Below are 17,553 nucleotides of genomic sequence, written 5' to 3' on the forward strand. Positions count from 1 at the left end.
CCTAAAAATAGACCTAAATGGAGACAGATTATGCTGATATTTTAGCCTGAGGACATCACTGTAAAATACACACTGCTTACCAAACTAAGTCAGTATTTGAACAAATTAAATCAGTATCATGAGGATAAATGGTGATTTAAAGCCTTAAATATGAATGCTGTTTCTGTATAAAGTTTTGTTTGAGGTGAAATGTGGGACATTATAATATAATTTAGTAACATTTAGTGCAGCGCTCCGCAGCCTTGTTTGCGCCTCGGACCAGTTTAACGGAGCGGCCTTTAAGCTGTCGCAGATAAATACAGCAAAATAAAACCACACGGCCGAGACAGAAACTGGTATTTTGTAAATATAATAATAAACACAAATTCACTGTGTAACTGTGTAACGTTGTTAGCAGCGTCCTCCTGAAATGCACCAACAACAGAGAGTAACATCCTCCTCTCTGCCCCATAATGCTCTCTGGTCGCTATGGTAACTCTTAAATATTTCTTTCAAAATAAGACGCACAGCTACAACACGGGAAAAGACAGAGTTCACGTTAAAAACCCCGAAAACCATACATTTCACTTCACAGGTGAGCCTGTCACGGTTCATTTGTGGAATTTCTTGCCTTCTTCATGGAGTTGGGACCATCAGTTGTGTTGTGCAGAAGCCAAGTTGGTGCACAGCCGAAAGCATTATTTGATAGCTATTTGAATTCATATTATACCAAGAACCAATCAGCTAATTAAAGAGAAATGACAGTTTCTCAGTCAATGTGTCCCCCAGTGCAGGAGCTGCTGACACTGTTGGGGATTTATTCAAAACTGAAGGCAAACGGAACCAGCATGGCTACCACAGCATCCTGCAGTGACATGCCGTGGCCGTAGAGTGAGGGCAAAGGGCCAACATCTCTGGGAACTCCTTCAAGACTGTTGGAAAATAATTTCAGGTGACGACCTCATGAAGTTCATCGAGGGAGCCAAGAGTGTGCAAAGCAGTAATCAAAGCAAAGGGTGGCTATTTTGAAAGATCTAAATCTAAAATATAAAACATATTTTGAGTTATTTCACACATGTTTCTTTACTACAGAATTCCATATGTGTTTATTCATAGTTTTGATGCCTTCAGTGAGAATCTACAAAGAAAATGAAAATAAAGTAAAACTTAAGTGAGAAGTTGTGTCCAAACCTTCGAATTGTAATGCAGGTCTATGTTAATCTATATTAGCATTTCTTGTGAACCCCGATTAGGCCCAATGCATTAATGTTGGGGCTGTTATATATAAAACTGCTTAGAGACTGGGTTTTAGTGTAAAAACACTGCTATTTTAGATGCCAGTCCAATTAGAAATGTATATTTTTGCTGGTTACCCTTGATGACCTCAGAGGTCTGGGGTAGCAGGCTCAGGAAAGGTTACAGTAACATTGTAACTAGCTAGATTTATCCAGTTTGAAATAATGCATGTCAGTGCTTGTGACATAGCCCTGTGTTAGACAATGTGCTCGTGAGAAAATGGGCAACATGCACAAATAGGCAGAATTTCACATGCCAGGGACAGCAGTGGCAGCACAGACCTCTAGCAGACAAGAAGTCAACAAGCCAGCAGTCACAGGGTTTTGATATGACCGAGAGTAGTGCTTCACATCGTCTCTCACACAACTAAATCACAAGTACTAACATGCAGTCTGTGTGTACTACTGAAATAGCACACGGTAGGTCTTCCTTCTTCCCTAATTGCACAGTCCCAAAGGCATGTTTATGTAAGGCTTCTTCTGTATTTCCTGGTAATATCTGCAGTGGCACAGCTCTCGAATGCTCAACACTGTTTTTCCCATGCAGGAAACATCTTATTTTCATGTAGCACATAGTTCCTCTTCTATTTTCGCCTTCATGGACACAGGAAAATGTCCAGAGGCTGTGCTGTTTCTCTCTGTAACCACAGAATATTTAATAACTGCACCCTGGGCTGTGTCCCGAGAGGGATGCTATTCATTACTCAGCTCTATCACAGAATGTTACCTTAACAACAAAGAGCAGTCATGAATGCCATCTGAATAGCTCAGCAGCTGGCTGGGCTAGAGTGAAGCAGTCAACATAGGGCTTGAGGATCAAAGAAGAGGTTACTTGATGAGGCTGCCAACTAAGAGCTACAAACCAATACACGCCCACCAAAGGGGCACTGTTTAAATACACAGATTTCAGATTCCTGAAACAAAAGCTGAGTTATTTTGAGCCATGATGACATCTGGAGAAATCGTGGAGGTGGGTTATGAGGGCACCGGCCCAGTCCTTGTAATATAAAACGTGTGGTGGACATTGTCCTTGTACACTACAAAAACCAGCTAGTGCTCGCACACACAAGCACACATCAAGACTCTCCTCACTGTAGTGGGTTGTGTAAGCAGATAATGGCTGAGCCAAAATTGCTCCACTTCAACTCATAATGACACATGCAGTGTGTTTTTGTGCAAGTCAGAGATGAGGTTGAGTAGAATTCCTTATGTAAGCTTGTTGTATCAAACACACACAAGCACACAGTTCATCTTACTGCTGTATTCAGTGAATTCAAGAAGCATCATTTCGTTCCACTTTTTCTTGTAGCATTACATCCAAAAACACCTGTAAAGTATATGAATCCTAATTTCCTCAGTAAAAACTGTAGAGCAGTGTACACGTGCAGAGACAGAAACTGTAATTTGGGCCGACCTTAATCTGAATCACAAGTGCTTAATTGAACGGCGCTTAATTAGGACTAATGCATTCAAAGAAAGAAAGTATCCTCCCACAGCATTACACCATCACCCTTGAGTCCAGACTCATCACTAGACCATCCAGGGATTTTCAGGAGTGGCACCCAGCTTGGTCTTCTGCTGCTGCAGTGTATCTGCCTCGAGGTTCAATATGTTGTTTATCCATAGATACTCTCTTTGCATGCCTTGGTTGTAACGAGTGGTTGATTCTGTTGCCGTTGCCTTCCTATCAGCTCAAACTCAGTCTTCTCTAAATCCAGCATCAAGAATGCATTTTCATCAGAACCGACGCTCACGGCCTATTTTCTCTTTTGTTTACCATCTTTGTAAACCCTGAGGATGTCTGTGTGTCCCTGTAGATCAGCAGTTTCAGATTTTCTGAGGCCAGCCTGTCTTACACCAACAGCTTGTCACATTCAAAGTCACTGCTTCATCACGTCATCTTTATCATGTGTAAGTTGTTAGCATTTGACTGTCTGATTAGATACTTACATGAATGAGTGGTGGTGGTTGTTTTCTCCAGCTTCTCTTCTTCCTGATGTTGTTCTAACTTGGTATAGCTAGATCTATCACTAAGGCCTTCTTCCACTGTTTGCCAACCAACAAGCATTGTTCGGTTTGTTAGCCATTGCGAGTTTGTCTGGAAGTCCCACAAGATCTTAACTTGGTCTTTTTTAACCACCATGGGGGGCATATCCCATTTTAACCTCCGCACCTTTAGGCTGTACTCAGCACAGATGTTCATGTACACTATGCCGGCCACTTGGTTATGGCGTTCCATGTATGCTGGCATCTTGCACCCTGCTGTTATGTGCTGGATTGTCTCTGGGGCATCTTTACTGCACCTGGGGTCTTGCCTGGTGTGATAGACCCCAGCCTCTATGGATCTTGTGCTCAGAGCTTCTTCCTGTGCTGCCATGATTAGTGCCTCTGTGCTGTTATTTAGTTCAGCTTTATTCAGCCACTTCTTCTCCCTGCTGGTGGTACATTGAATATGGGGGCCTGTCCTTCCATAATGCCTCCTTTTGCTCCTATTCTTTTTTCTGGTTTCTTCCGCCTGAGGTATTCACTAAGCACGTTAGTGGTTGTGGCCATCTTCCGATGTACTCATGGATCTTTGTTGTCTCGACCTTTATAGTGGTTCTTACACGGCCTAGTCCATGTGCCCCGTTCTTCAGCTTAGCCTACAGTCTCAGGGTGCTGGATGTTTAACAATGAGTTACTAGTTGTATTGATGTTATTGTAGAAGTTGGGTGTCAAAGAACCCATAGTTCCCACATCCTCTTCATGTAACCCCTTTAACTGAGGCTACATGTGTAGCAGCATTCTAGCAGTCCCCTATTCTCTCCCTTGTCCATGTATGCCATAGCCTTGTTCCCGCTTGGTGTCTTAAGTCAGCTAGCTCTTGCTCTACACAGGTTTGTTCAGTCTTGGCATGATTTGATTTGATTTGATTTGATATACCTTTATTAGTCCCACAAGGGGAAATTCCATAAGGCTGCCGACCTATTGCACGCAATGGCGGCGCCATCTTACCCTCCGACCATACATACATTACACAAACATCACATGGGGAAGACAGGTCAGAGAGGTATAACAATGGAAATGCACCACATGAGGAAAGATAAGGAGAAAAAAAAAACAACTCCCCTCAGACTGAGCTCCAACAGGGAGATCAGTTTGAGAACAGAAAAAAACACCTCTGCACATGAAAAAACTCTAAATACACCAAAGAAACACATGACAAGCAACAGGGCGGGTAAAGGGTGAGAGACAGCCAGTGTAGACAGCACATCCGAGCCTGTGCGCTGGTCTCCTTGATCCACCGTCAGCATCGGAAGGGAATAAGCTTCGAAGGCGTTTGGAGGGGGAGGAGGGATGAGTGTGTGCACATCAGTGTATATGTATGTGTGTGTGTGTCCAGAGTTCAGCTGAGACAGCGTCCTTCGCCCTGCCAGGCTAAGTAAACAGTCTAACAGCCAACCCAGGTGGCCTTGCATGGAATGGGAAGGAACAGACTAAACACAGTCGTTATCAGGGTGTTGTTGTTCAGCTCCAGCCTTGAGACTGCAGCTGGCGCCGAGAGGGTGTCCGCATGAAGTGATGTTATTTTTTACTTTAGTGCGAACAGCTCATATGATGGTTACAGTTTTGGCGATTCTCATTCTCAGACAGAGTACGAGAATCGCCAGAGTTAGGTAGGTGAGGTACGTTAAGGTGTCTCCCATCTTAAGATGTGCGTTGTTGATGGTATTGTCTAGGGCAGAGATCCTGGGCCAAACTGTCATGTACGCTTGTGAGGCAAGGAAGGATTGGACCCAGGAGGATTCTCAGAACTAAATGAAGACCTCTAGCTGGGATGGAACAGGACCAGACACAGGGTGCTCAATCTGCTTTGGGTGCTGCGACTGGGGATGTGCAGGGCACTTAGCTGCATCTACTGATAGCCGAGGCTGATAAGGAAGACTGGCCACTCTCTCCCTGGGAATAGGAACAGGTGCAGCTGAGCGGCGGAGACCTAGCTGCTCTGAGAACTGGAACAGGGACCAGATGGGCCCCATCCAACCTTACTCCGGGAACTGAAATGGTTGCTGGGAAAAGCTGGACCCAACCTTCCCTGGGAATAGGGACAGGGGACTAGCTGGGCCCTAGCTAGTCTGTCCTGGGGAACTGGAACAGGTTGAGTAATAGGCTCAGGGGTGGACACTGGCAACAGTCTTTGAAGTCACAGGCTGTGGAGCAAAACAGTCCTCAGGATGCAAATCACTGAAAAGGGGCCTCAAGAGCAATAGTTGTTGGGAGTGCAGGCTGTGGTGCATAAATAGTGCCATTATAGGCATATAGACACACAGTAAGCTGGGACGTTTTGGTCCTGTAGCATAATCAGTTTTTAAGGTGCAGGCTGGGACACAAACACTTATTGCCAAGGCCTGCACACAGAGAGAATGACCACAAGCAGTGCATGGAGCAACAGGTTTGGATGCATGAAATGTCTGAATAAGCTGGCTTTGGCTCACAGTGAGCAAAATTTGAGTCTGTTAAAAGGTATCAGGTCAGCAATGGCTCACAAGGAGATGGTTGAGAATGAGCGTAACAAACTGGTGACAAAGAAGGCTTATCCTCAAACCTAAGAGTCTTTCATACACAAGAACATTTTGGTAACATACATTGTTCACAAGCATGTCGACTAGACTCACACTGAGGTGTCTAAGCCTTCAAAAACAGTCTTTAAGTTCAGCGAACCAGACACACAGTTCATTTCTTTATTATAATACCGGCCAGCAACACAAAACTTAACCTGATCAGCCATCTCAGAAACACTTAAAGTCTCTTAGCCAGCTCACAGAGAGCTTACAAGCAGAGACTACTGTCTTCATGTCTTTAACATTGGAACAGAAAACACAGTCTTAATTTTACTCGCGGAGCCTCGTCTCCTCTGGCATGAGGAAGTGGGTGGGTTTGGAGCTCTAATGCCTCCAACGTGCCTGGCAGAAGTATAATTCGCATGTCCCTGCTGCAAACCAGCTTCTCTGTGTGACATCAGTGCTGTGCAGTTTGCAACAGCAATTCGTGGATGAGGACCGCCCTGACCTTGGTTTTTGAGTGCAGGCGAATGATAGTGAAGAGTTTCCCATGTACACACAACATTTTATTCATAATCGCCTTTCAAGAAACTCAGGGACACCTTACAAGCAAATAAACAAAAATCATAGCATAGATAAAATAACAGTGGGAAGACGCCATAGAATTAACATCATAAACTAAAATCAAACAGAAAAGATGTGTTTTAAGAACGGCTTTAAAGATAGGGAAAGTATGGGCAGAAGTGACACTGTGCAAAAAAACAGAGCCATGGAGGTGCAAGATTATGAAGAGGCTTGAAAGTAAGAAGCAGAATTTTAAAATGAATGCGATGTTTTAAAGGAAGCCAGTGAGGCTGTTGAAGGACAGGAGTACTAGAAGGGTTTCTGTTAATGACACAAGCGACTGCATTTTAGACCAAGTCTGTGAAGAAATCTGCATGCAAAGACAGAGGGGATAGAATGACAGTAATAAACACGGGTTATAACCAGAGCATGTACAAGAAGAGCAGTACTGTTAGCTGTAAGGGACGGGCACAGCCAACATTACGTAAGTGGAAATGTGCAGACAGTAATAATATTGATGTGCTCCAAAATTTAAGGAGCTTAAAAAAACAACACCTCAATTATTAACCTGGAAGGAAGACGTTTGAAAATTGTCAGTGCACAGCGAGAATCTTTCACTTTTGTCTAAAACGATTTTAGTTTCTACCAGAAGAACCTCTGTTTTGTCCGTGTTTATTAATTTAAGAAGTTTAGCAGACAACCATGATTTAATCTCACGTAGGCAGTAAGTGAGAGAAGGTGGTGGGAGAGCCTAATTGGGCTCAGTGGACAGACAGAGCTGGGTATTACTAGCATAAGAGTGATAATATATGCCAAATTTCCTAAATATGTCATCAAAGGGTAAAAGGTAAATAATAAATAGAAGGGGACCTAAAGGCCTTTTCACAAAGGACGGTGCATGTGCTGCACTGACCGCAGAGCAAAGGAACTTATAGGCTGCACCCTGCCTACACGTCATTTGTGTGTTCGCTCTAAGTCCACTAGATACACAGGGTCCTTGTATCTTTCTGACTTTGTATCCTCTACAATAGTTTGTGTTGTATTATGTTTAATAAATTAAAACAAACATGTATTGCTTATTCATGAAGAAGAAAGCTTTGTAACTGTCCCAACTACTGAAATGAAATGGGCTTCAGAGCACAGCGCTGCAGGTGCCAGAGCCAGCTGTTAGTAGATATTACTGATCTTACTATTAAAAAAGGTCATACAAATATTACACTGCCCAGTCCAGTGAAGCCGGGGTGGAAAACTGTCAAGTGACTGAAGAATGCAGTTTAAAGTAGACCGATGGGTCTGACCCTTTCCTTCACCAGACCTGATTAGAACAGCATAATATTCAGATTTGGCTGCAGAGAGAGCATCCTTATACTGTCACATCTGTTAGTGACACATCCTCAGACTAGTCTTTGTGCAAAGGTGTTCCAAGCAGTGGCGGTCCTAGCCTGTTTGGCGCCCTGGGCGAGCACTCCCTCTGACGCCCGAGTTATGTTGTGATATGAAACAGAGGGAAAATAATTTGACTTAGATAATATTAAATTTACATCAAAAGATACCAGCTTGAGATCAGATATGGGGAGGTTGAAGGAGCAACACCAGAACAACAGATAATATCAAGAATATGGCTCTTGGAGTAAGTTGGCAAAATGAATCAATTGCTGTAGACCAAAGCTACCAAGACATGATGAGAAATCCCTCACAAGAGTGAGAGTGTCCCTACGTAAATTAAATTCAACCAGCGTAATAACACTGGACTCAGAAAATTAATTCAAAAAGTCTTTATTTAGCTTGGGTGGGCGACACACTGTAGCAAGTATAGTGGGGTTAGGGCCTACTGATTTATAAGATAATGGACTCAAATGAACCATACTAGGTGATATTTTCCATTTCTTGTTTTAAATTGCCATGAGGAGGGCAGGAGGAGGCCCTGGGGCAGACCCAGGACACGCTGGAGAGATTATATCTCTCAGCTCATTTCTAGAAATATGGACAAATTTATTAAACCCCCCAAAATATGACTATCCAGAGTTGGGACCAGGAAGCAGAGTTATAATAATAATGGATTGGATTTTTATAGCGCTTTTCAAGGCACCCAAAGCGCTTTACAATGCCACTATTCATTCACTCTCACATTCACACACTGGTGGAGGCAAGCTACGGTTGTAGCCACAGCTGCCCTGGGGCAGTCTGACAGAAGCGAGCTTTGGCTTTTGTGTTGTTAACATGTTTAATGTTTTGTATTTTCTTCTATTTGATCTCAAAAAGCTCCTAAAACAGTCAGCGATCACTGTTGACCTCCCTCGGCTTTTATTACCGCTAATCATTTATTTAAGCTCAGTTTTTAAAACCTTAGGATGTAGCTACAGCCCAGCCCATGCAGCAGTATATGAATGACTAACCTCGTATTGTGGATGGATTATCTCAGTTGTTCTCCTGGCTGAAGGTTGGTCCTTTTACAGCATCCTGCCATGCGATTACATTTGTTCCTGACCACCGAGAACACTCACGTTAACTTTTATCGAGTGGAAAAAAAGTTAGCTTGTTTATATTATGCTAACATAGCTGTGTCGCTAGCGGTCACGTAGCACATCATTATATACCAGCTAGCCAAACTTCAGTAACCCTACAAACGTCACTGCTGTTTAGTTTTCTGTCTTCATTTATGTTGGAAGTGATAGCAGAGCTGTACGTTTTAATTTGTTTCCAAAACCCCGCAGTCAGGACATGCTATATTGTATTTAGATAGAAGCTAGCGAGCTAACTCCCTGCTAACTTCTAACTCCGTTAAATGTCATAAATTCCGTTTTCATGGATGCTAAACTCAATTGTTACACCTGGTAGAGCAGAACGCTGATCATTTTATTAAAGATGAAAGACTTTAGACAGTTTTTCAACTCTCAGTAATGCCATAGTGATCGTTTGATATATGGACCTGCAGCGGAGTTTAGGCCCAGACACGGCTAGTGACGTCAGACTGAACAACCGGATAATCATCACCCCTCAACTTTCTCTCTCTTTCTCATCTAAATGAAGTTTCTGCTGGACTAATTCAAGCCTTGAAACAGAGGAGATTAAATATCCATTGCAGACAATAGTGAACAGTGCAGGTAAAAGAAGCAGAAAGTGTGATCACTGTGTGAATTCAGTTTGCTTAAAAATAGATTTATGTTTTTTTCTTGATGCAGTTTATGTTAGAGTGGTACAAAAGATGCACTTCTGCATCTTAACCACAGACTGTATGTAAAAGATCAATGCAGCCACCCTGACATCACCCATAGGTTTGTGGATTACAGCATTGGCACCTTAAGTTTGGCTCCCACAATTACATGTGATATTAAATGGAATTCCCATGTTTGAAGAGCAAAAAACCAGGTTTGAAGACATTGCTGAAAAATCTGAAGGGTTTCTTTTGAGTTTTGAGTCAGCGCTGCAACATAACTGAGCACGGCACATTAAAAATGCATACTTTATACGTATTTACATATATTTATGTATACGTATATATATATTTATCTGTACAGTGAACTTGAGATGACCACCAACACTGGCATACACATTCACAGTGTGTATCAGTGTCAATATTTACCAATAAACTTAAACAATGAGTTTTAATCAAAGAATCATGTGAGGCAGAGATATTTGTAAGGAGAAAGGATTTCTTCATGTTTTGAGGAAGTGCTGAAGACTGAAGTGACACAACTTCAACTTTATGAATGACACTGATTGATTTTATTATTTTGATATGATGTTGCATTTATTAATGATGGCTGCTGCTCCTGTCTCTTCCATCAGGTGAAGAATGCTGCTCATGCTCGTCCGGCAGGTCCTGCTACTCCTGTCGCATCTCCAGCCGCTCCTGCTCCTCCTTCAGTTCCTGTTGCTCCTGCAGGGACAGGAAAAACGCGTGGGAGCAGCGCCCTCTCGCTAATGTGCGAAAGGGCGCTGCTCCCACATAAAATCTGGGCGCACAAGATTACCCGCTCTGAGCCCTTCCTGCAAGAGTGCGCAACGCCCACGCCACCACACAATCCAGTCCACCTCTCAAACACGCACCAGATTACACCACTCGGAGCTCCTCCTGCACGCACACGAGAGTTGGCCACACCCAGCCACCACTCAATCTGGGGCATCTCTCGCACGTGCACTGAGGAAAGGTCCATAACCTGGTCGGGAGGGGGTATTCAGGAGGTTCAACGCTGGAACATTGAACACTCCAACCTCCTCCTGCACGCACACGAGAGTTGGCCACACCCAGCCACCACTCAATCCGGGCCACCTCTCGCATGCGCACCAGATTACACCACTCCGAGCTCCTCCTGCACGTGTGCGAGAGGGGACCACACCCAGCCACCACTCAATCCGGGCCACCTCTCACACGTGCACTTAGGGAAGGTCCATAACCTGGTCCGGGAGGAGGGATTCAGGAGGTTCAACGTTCTACAGATGAACCTCACACTCTGAGCTACTCCTACACACCTCTTGCACATGCACAAGATTACGCCACTCGGAGCTCGTCCTGCAAGATGGCGCCACAACCAGCCACCACTCAATCTGGGCTCATCTCACAAACCCACTGAGGAACGATCCATAACCTGGTCCGGAAGTGGGGGGGAGGAGGCTCAACGTTCCAGCGTTGAACCTCACACTCCTGCACGTGCGCAAGAGAGTGTCACACTGGACAACCTCTTGCACTCGCAACAAGATTACACCCTTCCAAGCCCCTCCTACACACGCACGAGAGAGGGCCACACCCAGCCACCACTCAATCCGGGCCACCTCTTGCACGCGCACCAGATTATGTCACTCTGAGCTACTCCTGCACAAGATTACCCACTCTGTGCCCTTCCTGCAAGAGTGCGCAACGCCCACACCACCACGCAATCCAGTCCACCTCTCAAACACGCACCAGATTACACCACTCGGAGCTCCTCCTGCACGCACACGAGAGTTGGCCACACCCAGCCACCACTCAATCTGGGGCATCTCTCGCACGTGCACTGAGGAAAGGTCCATAACCTGGTCGGGAGGGGGTATTCAGGAGGGTCAACGCTGGAACATTGAACACTCCAACCTCCTCCTGCACGCACACGAGAGTTGGCCACACCCAGCCACCACTCAATCCGGGCCACCTCTCGCATGCGCACCAGATTACACCACTCCGAGCTCTTCCTGCACGTGCGCGAGAGGGGGCCACACCCAGCCACCACACAATCCGGGCCACCTCTCACACGTGCACTTAGGAAAGGTCCATAACCTGGTCCGGGAGGAGGGATTCAGGAGGTTCAACGTTCTACAGATGAACCTCACACTCTGAGCTACTCCTACACACCTCTTGCACATGCACAAGATTACGCCACAACCAGCCACCACTCAATCTGGGCCACCTCTCACAAACCCACTGAGGAACAATCCATAACCTGGTCCGGAAGTGGGGGGGAGGAAGCTCAACGTTCCAGCGTTGAACCTCACACTCCTGCACGTGCGCAAGAGAGTGTCACACTGGACAACCTCTTGCACTCGCAACAAGATTACACCCCTCCAAGCCCCTCCTACACACGCACGAGAGAGGGCCACACCCAGCCACCACTCAATCCGGGCCACCTCTTGCACGCGCACCAGATTATGTCACTCTGAGCTACTCCTGCACAAGATTACCCACTCTGTGCCCTTCCTGCAAGAGTGCGCAACGCCCACGCCACCACGCAATCCAGTCCACCTCTCAAACACGCACCAGATTACACCACTCGGAGCTCCTCCTGCACGCACACGAGAGTTGGCCACACCCAGCCACCACTCAATCTGGGGCATCTCTCGCACGTGCACTGAGGAAAGGTCCATAACCTGGTCGGGAGGGGGTATTCAGGAGGTTCAACGCTGGAACATTGAACACTCCAACCTCCTCCTGCACGCACACGAGAGTTGGCCACACCCAGCCACCACTCAATCCGGGCCACCTCTCGCATGCGCACCAGATTACACCACTCCGAGCTCCTCCTGCACGTGCGCGAGAGGGGGACCACACCCAGCCACCACTCAATCCGGGCCACCTCTCACACGTGCACTTAGGAAAGGTCCATAACCTGGTCCGGGAGGAGGGATTCAGGAGGTTCAACGTTCTACAGATGAACCTCACACTCTGAGCTACTCCTACACACCTCTTGCACATGCACAAGATTACGCCACTCGGAGCTCGTCCTGCAAGATGGCGCCACAACCAGCCACCACTCAATCTGGGCTCATCTCACAAACCCACTGAGGAACGATCCATAACCTGGTCCGGAAGTGGGGGGGAGGAGGCTCAACGTTCCAGCGTTGAACCTCACACTCCTGCACGTGCGCAAGAGAGTGTCACACTGGACAACCTCTTGCACTCGCAACAAGATTACACCCTTCCAAGCCCCTCCTACACACGCACGAGAGAGGGCCACACCCAGCCACCACTCAATCCGGGCCACCTCTTGCACGCGCACCAGATTATGTCACTCTGAGCTACTCCTGCACAAGATTACCCACTCTGTGCCCTTCCTGCAAGAGTGCGCAACGCCCACGCCACCACGCAATCCAGTCCACCTCTCAAACACGCACCAGATTACACCACTCGGAGCTCCTCCTGCACGCACACGAGAGTTGGCCACACCCAGCCACCACTCAATTTGGGCCATTTCTCGCACGTGCACTGAGGAAAGGTCCATAACCTGGTCGGGAGGGGGTATTCAGGAGGTTCAACGCTGGAACATTGAACACTCCAACCTCCTCCTGCACGCACACGAGAGTTGGCCACACCCAGCCACCACTCAATCCGGGCCACCTCTCGCATGCGCACCAGATTACACCACTCCGAGCTCCTCCTGCACGTGCGCGAGAGGGGGCCACACCCAGCCACCACACAATCCGGGCCACCTCTCACACGTGCACTTAGGAAAGGTCCATAACCTGGTCCGGGAGGAGGGATTCAGGAGGTTCAACGTTCTACAGATGAACCTCACACTCTGAGCTACTCCTACACACCTCTTGCACATGCACAAGATTACGCCACAACCAGCCACCACTCAATCTGGGCCACCTCTCACAAACCCACTGAGGAACAATCCATAACCTGGTCCGGAAGTGGGGGGGAGGAAGCTCAACGTTCCAGCGTTGAACCTCACACTCCTGCACGTGCGCAAGAGAGTGTCACACTGGACAACCTCTTGCACTCGCAACAAGATTACACCCCTCCAAGCCCCTCCTACACACGCACGAGAGAGGGCCACACCCAGCCACCACTCAATCCGGGCCACCTCTTGCACGCGCACCAGATTATGTCACTCTGAGCTACTCCTGCACAAGATTACCCACTCTGATGCCCTTCCTGCAAGAGTGCGCAACGCCCACGCCACCACGCAATCCAGTCCACCTCTCAAACACGCACCAGATTACACCACTCGGAGCTCCTCCTGCACGCACATGAGAGTTGGCCACACCCAGCCACCACTCAATCTGGGGCATCTCTCGCACGTGCACTGAGGAAAGGTCCATAACCTGGTCGGGAGGGGGTATTCAGGAGGGTCAACGCTGGAACATTGAACACTCCAACCTCCTCCTGCACGCACACGAGAGTTGGCCACACCCAGCCACCACTCAATCCGGGCCACCTCTCGCATGCGCACCAGATTACACCACTCCGAGCTCCTCCTGCACGTGCGCGAGAGGGGACCACACCCAGCCACCACTCAATCCGGGCCACCTCTCACACGTGCACTTAGGAAAGGTCCATAACCTGGTCCGGGAGGAGGGATTCAGGAGGTTCAACGTTCTACAGATGAACCTCACACTCTGAGCTACTCCTACACACCTCTTGCACATGCACAAGATTACGCCACTCGGAGCTCGTCCTGCAAGATGGCGCCACAACCAGCCACCACTCAATCTGGGCTCATCTCACAAACCCACTGAGGAACGATCCATAACCTGGTCCGGAAGTGGGGGGGAGGAGGCTCAACGTTCCAGCGTTGAACCTCACACTCCTGCACGTGCGCAAGAGAGTGTCACACTGGACAACCTCTTGCACTCGCAACAAGATTACACCCTTCCAAGCCCCTCCTACACACGCACGAGAGAGGGCCACACCCAGCCACCACTCAATCCGGGCCACCTCTTGCACGCGCACCAGATTATGTCACTCTAAGCTACTCCTGCACAAGATTACCCACTCTGTGCCCTTCCTGCAAGAGTGCGCAACGCCCACACCACCACGCAATCCAGTCCACCTCTCAAACACGCACCAGATTACACCACTCGGAGCTCCTCCTGCACGCACACGAGAGTTGGCCACACCCAGCCACCACTCAATCTGGGGCATCTCTCGCACGTGCACTGAGGAAAGGTCCATAACCTGGTCGGGAGGGGGTATTCAGGAGGGTCAACGCTGGAACATTGAACACTCCAACCTCCTCCTGCACGCACACGAGAGTTGGCCACACCCAGCCACCACTCAATCCGGGCCACCTCTCGCATGCGCACCAGATTATACCACTCCGAGCTCCTCCTGCACGTGCGCGAGAGGGGGCCACACCCAGCCACCACTCAATCCGGGCCACCTCTCACACGTGCACTTAGGGAAGGTCCATAACCTGGTCCGGGAGGAGGGATTCAGGAGGTTCAACGTTCTACAGATGAACCTCACACTCTGAGCTACTCCTACACACCTCTTACACATGCACAAGATTACGCCACTCGGAGCTCGTCCTGCAAGATGGCGCCACAACCAGCCACCACTCAATCTGGGCTCATCTCACAAACCCACTGAGGAACGATCCATAACCTGGTCCGGAAGTGGGGGGGAGGAGGCTCAACGTTCCAGCGTTGAACCTCACACTCCTGCACGTGCGCAAGAGAGTGTCACACTGGACAACCTCTTGCACTCGCAACAAGATTACACCCCTCCAAGCCCCTCCTACACGCGCACGAGAGGGGGCCACACCCAGCCACCACTCAATCCGGGCCACCTCTCGCACGCGCACCAGATTATGTCACTCCGAGCTACTCCTGCACGCGCACAGGATCACACCACACCCACGCCACAAAAACACTCCGGTCCCCTCCACACTGAGTTTAGAAAAGTTCAACATTAACGTGGACACTGCATGTCCCCTTAACATTTCCACTTTAGCAAATGTCACCTGCTGAGCGGTCCTTACTGCACTCTTCAAAAGGTTTCAATCTATTAATAATATGACAACATTCATTTGAACAAAACACATTCTAATTAAAATAATCGACCTGATTTATGGCACAAATCTCACTTTTTTTTTAGGAAAGAGAAGCACATACACACACACACATTGTCTAAGAACAGGCTGTAAGATAGTACTTGCTTGGTTATATCACACTAAAGAAATTACAAAATGTGAGCACCCATGTACATGTACATGCATGCAGCGAATATCAAATTCTACTCTTTAAAGCATTTATGCAGCAAGAAGGTACCTTTGAACAGCGGTCTCCAACCTTTTTTGCACCACGGACCGGTTTATGCCCGACAATATTTTCACGGACTGGTGTCTCAGATAAATACAACAAAATAAAACTAGTATCAGTATCGAAAAAAATAAGATTTATTCATAACACACGTGAAAAGACCCAGGAAAACCGAGTTAACAATAAAAACGATAACAAAATAACGCTTAAAACCGATAAAAACCCTGAAAACCATACATTTCACACCTGAGCCTCAACTCTCGCGGCCCGGTACCAAACGACTCACGGACCGCTACCGGTCCGAGGCCCGGGGGTTGGGGACCCCTGCCTTAGAACAGCCAGTCCGTGAAAATATTGTCGGGCATAAACCGGTCCGTGGCGCAAAAAAGGTTGGGGACCGCTGCCTTATGCTGGGCTTACACTGTGCGATTTTTGGCCCATTTTGAGCCGATTTTTGAGTCGTCCGACCGTTTTGGCGATCGGCCCGATTTTGGCCTTCATCGTGCGTCATGCATCGTATAGTATACGTGGGGTAACGAGACGCGATTAACCCCTCACGACCAGCTCCCGATCATCAATCGCTTGGTCGTGAGCGACCCTCGCGACCGTCGTGAGGGTGTCACCGCAGTTTGTCACACTGCGCACGCGCAAACACAAATGTCAGCGAAAAAGACGGCGTAGCACGGCTGTGCAGCGTGTGATCTGGACACAAGCGATGGAGGAACAACTTGTAGAACTTTGGAAAGCTCATCCGAGCCTTTTCGATGTGGCCTCACAAAATTATCACGACCACAACAACCGTGAAAATAGTTGGATCTACACTGCTGCTCAATCACAGCTGCCTGATCAATGTTTTTCATTAGCAATTTAGCAAAGTTGATGGTGGTGTGCGTGTCTGTGTGAGTGAAAGACAGAGAGGGAGAGCGAGCGACAGAATTTCTGTTATAACCTTCATTTTATGGAGGCACAGTGTGAGCACTCAGGTCGCATCAGAGCATCGGGCCGTATAGTGTGAGACCCTGCATCGTGACCTATGAACTTCTCACCCCTGCGAGTCAACCGTACAGTTTGAGCAGGAGCTGAATCGCGCGACTGAAAAAATCGCACAGTGTCTGCCCAGCATTAGAAGACCAACACATGTACAGGTCCCTCCACACTGTGTTTAGAAAAGTTTAACATAAACGTGGACACTGCATGTCCCCTTAATAATTCCACTTTAGCAAATGTCACTTGTCGAGCGGTCCTTACCTTAAAAAATAATCTCTTTTTCTTTCCTCTCCTCTCTTTTTCTCCTCTGTAATCCAAAGTGCATGTACCAGCTCTGCCAGCATTTTTCAAAATGTGTTTTTTCCATAAATGCTATGACAACATTCATTTGAACAGAACGCATCTGACGCATTTGCTAAGCTCCACCCCCGGCTACTGTTGAGCAGCAATAATTACCTGGTTTCTATATTTCTCGATGTAGCACAGTGTCTTGTTAATTTATTAGGTTGAGTCGTTTAAAAGAACATGTCACAAACTTGTATTGATTCACAAATACACCACCTAATCATATGTGATAAGTTGGGACTAAATTTAAGTTGTGTAATGGTCAAGCAACTTGATAGCACAGTGTAATTGTGCGAAATTGGGGGTGCTTCAGCACCCCCAAAATGAATCAAAGCACCCCCAAAGATTTCTTACTTTTTTGAGAATATTTGCTGTTTGTGTGACAC

General features: G+C 47.5%; 1 long non-coding RNA gene across 1 annotated transcript; it reads right to left on the minus strand.

Annotated features, from left to right (window-relative positions):
• Window positions 1-10,082: 10,082 nt before the first annotated feature.
• On the minus strand, window positions 10,083-17,553 carry LOC120723433. Its single transcript, XR_005693748.1, has 2 exons — window positions 17,084-17,553; window positions 10,083-10,259 (listed from the first exon to the last, which is right to left on the minus strand). It is a non-coding gene; the product is annotated as an uncharacterized LOC120723433 (long non-coding RNA).

This window comes from Simochromis diagramma, unplaced genomic scaffold, assembly GCF_900408965.1.
Source record: "Simochromis diagramma unplaced genomic scaffold, fSimDia1.1 OVJJ01000165.1, whole genome shotgun sequence".
In the NCBI taxonomy this organism is placed as follows: Eukaryota; Metazoa; Chordata; class Actinopteri; order Cichliformes; family Cichlidae; genus Simochromis; species Simochromis diagramma.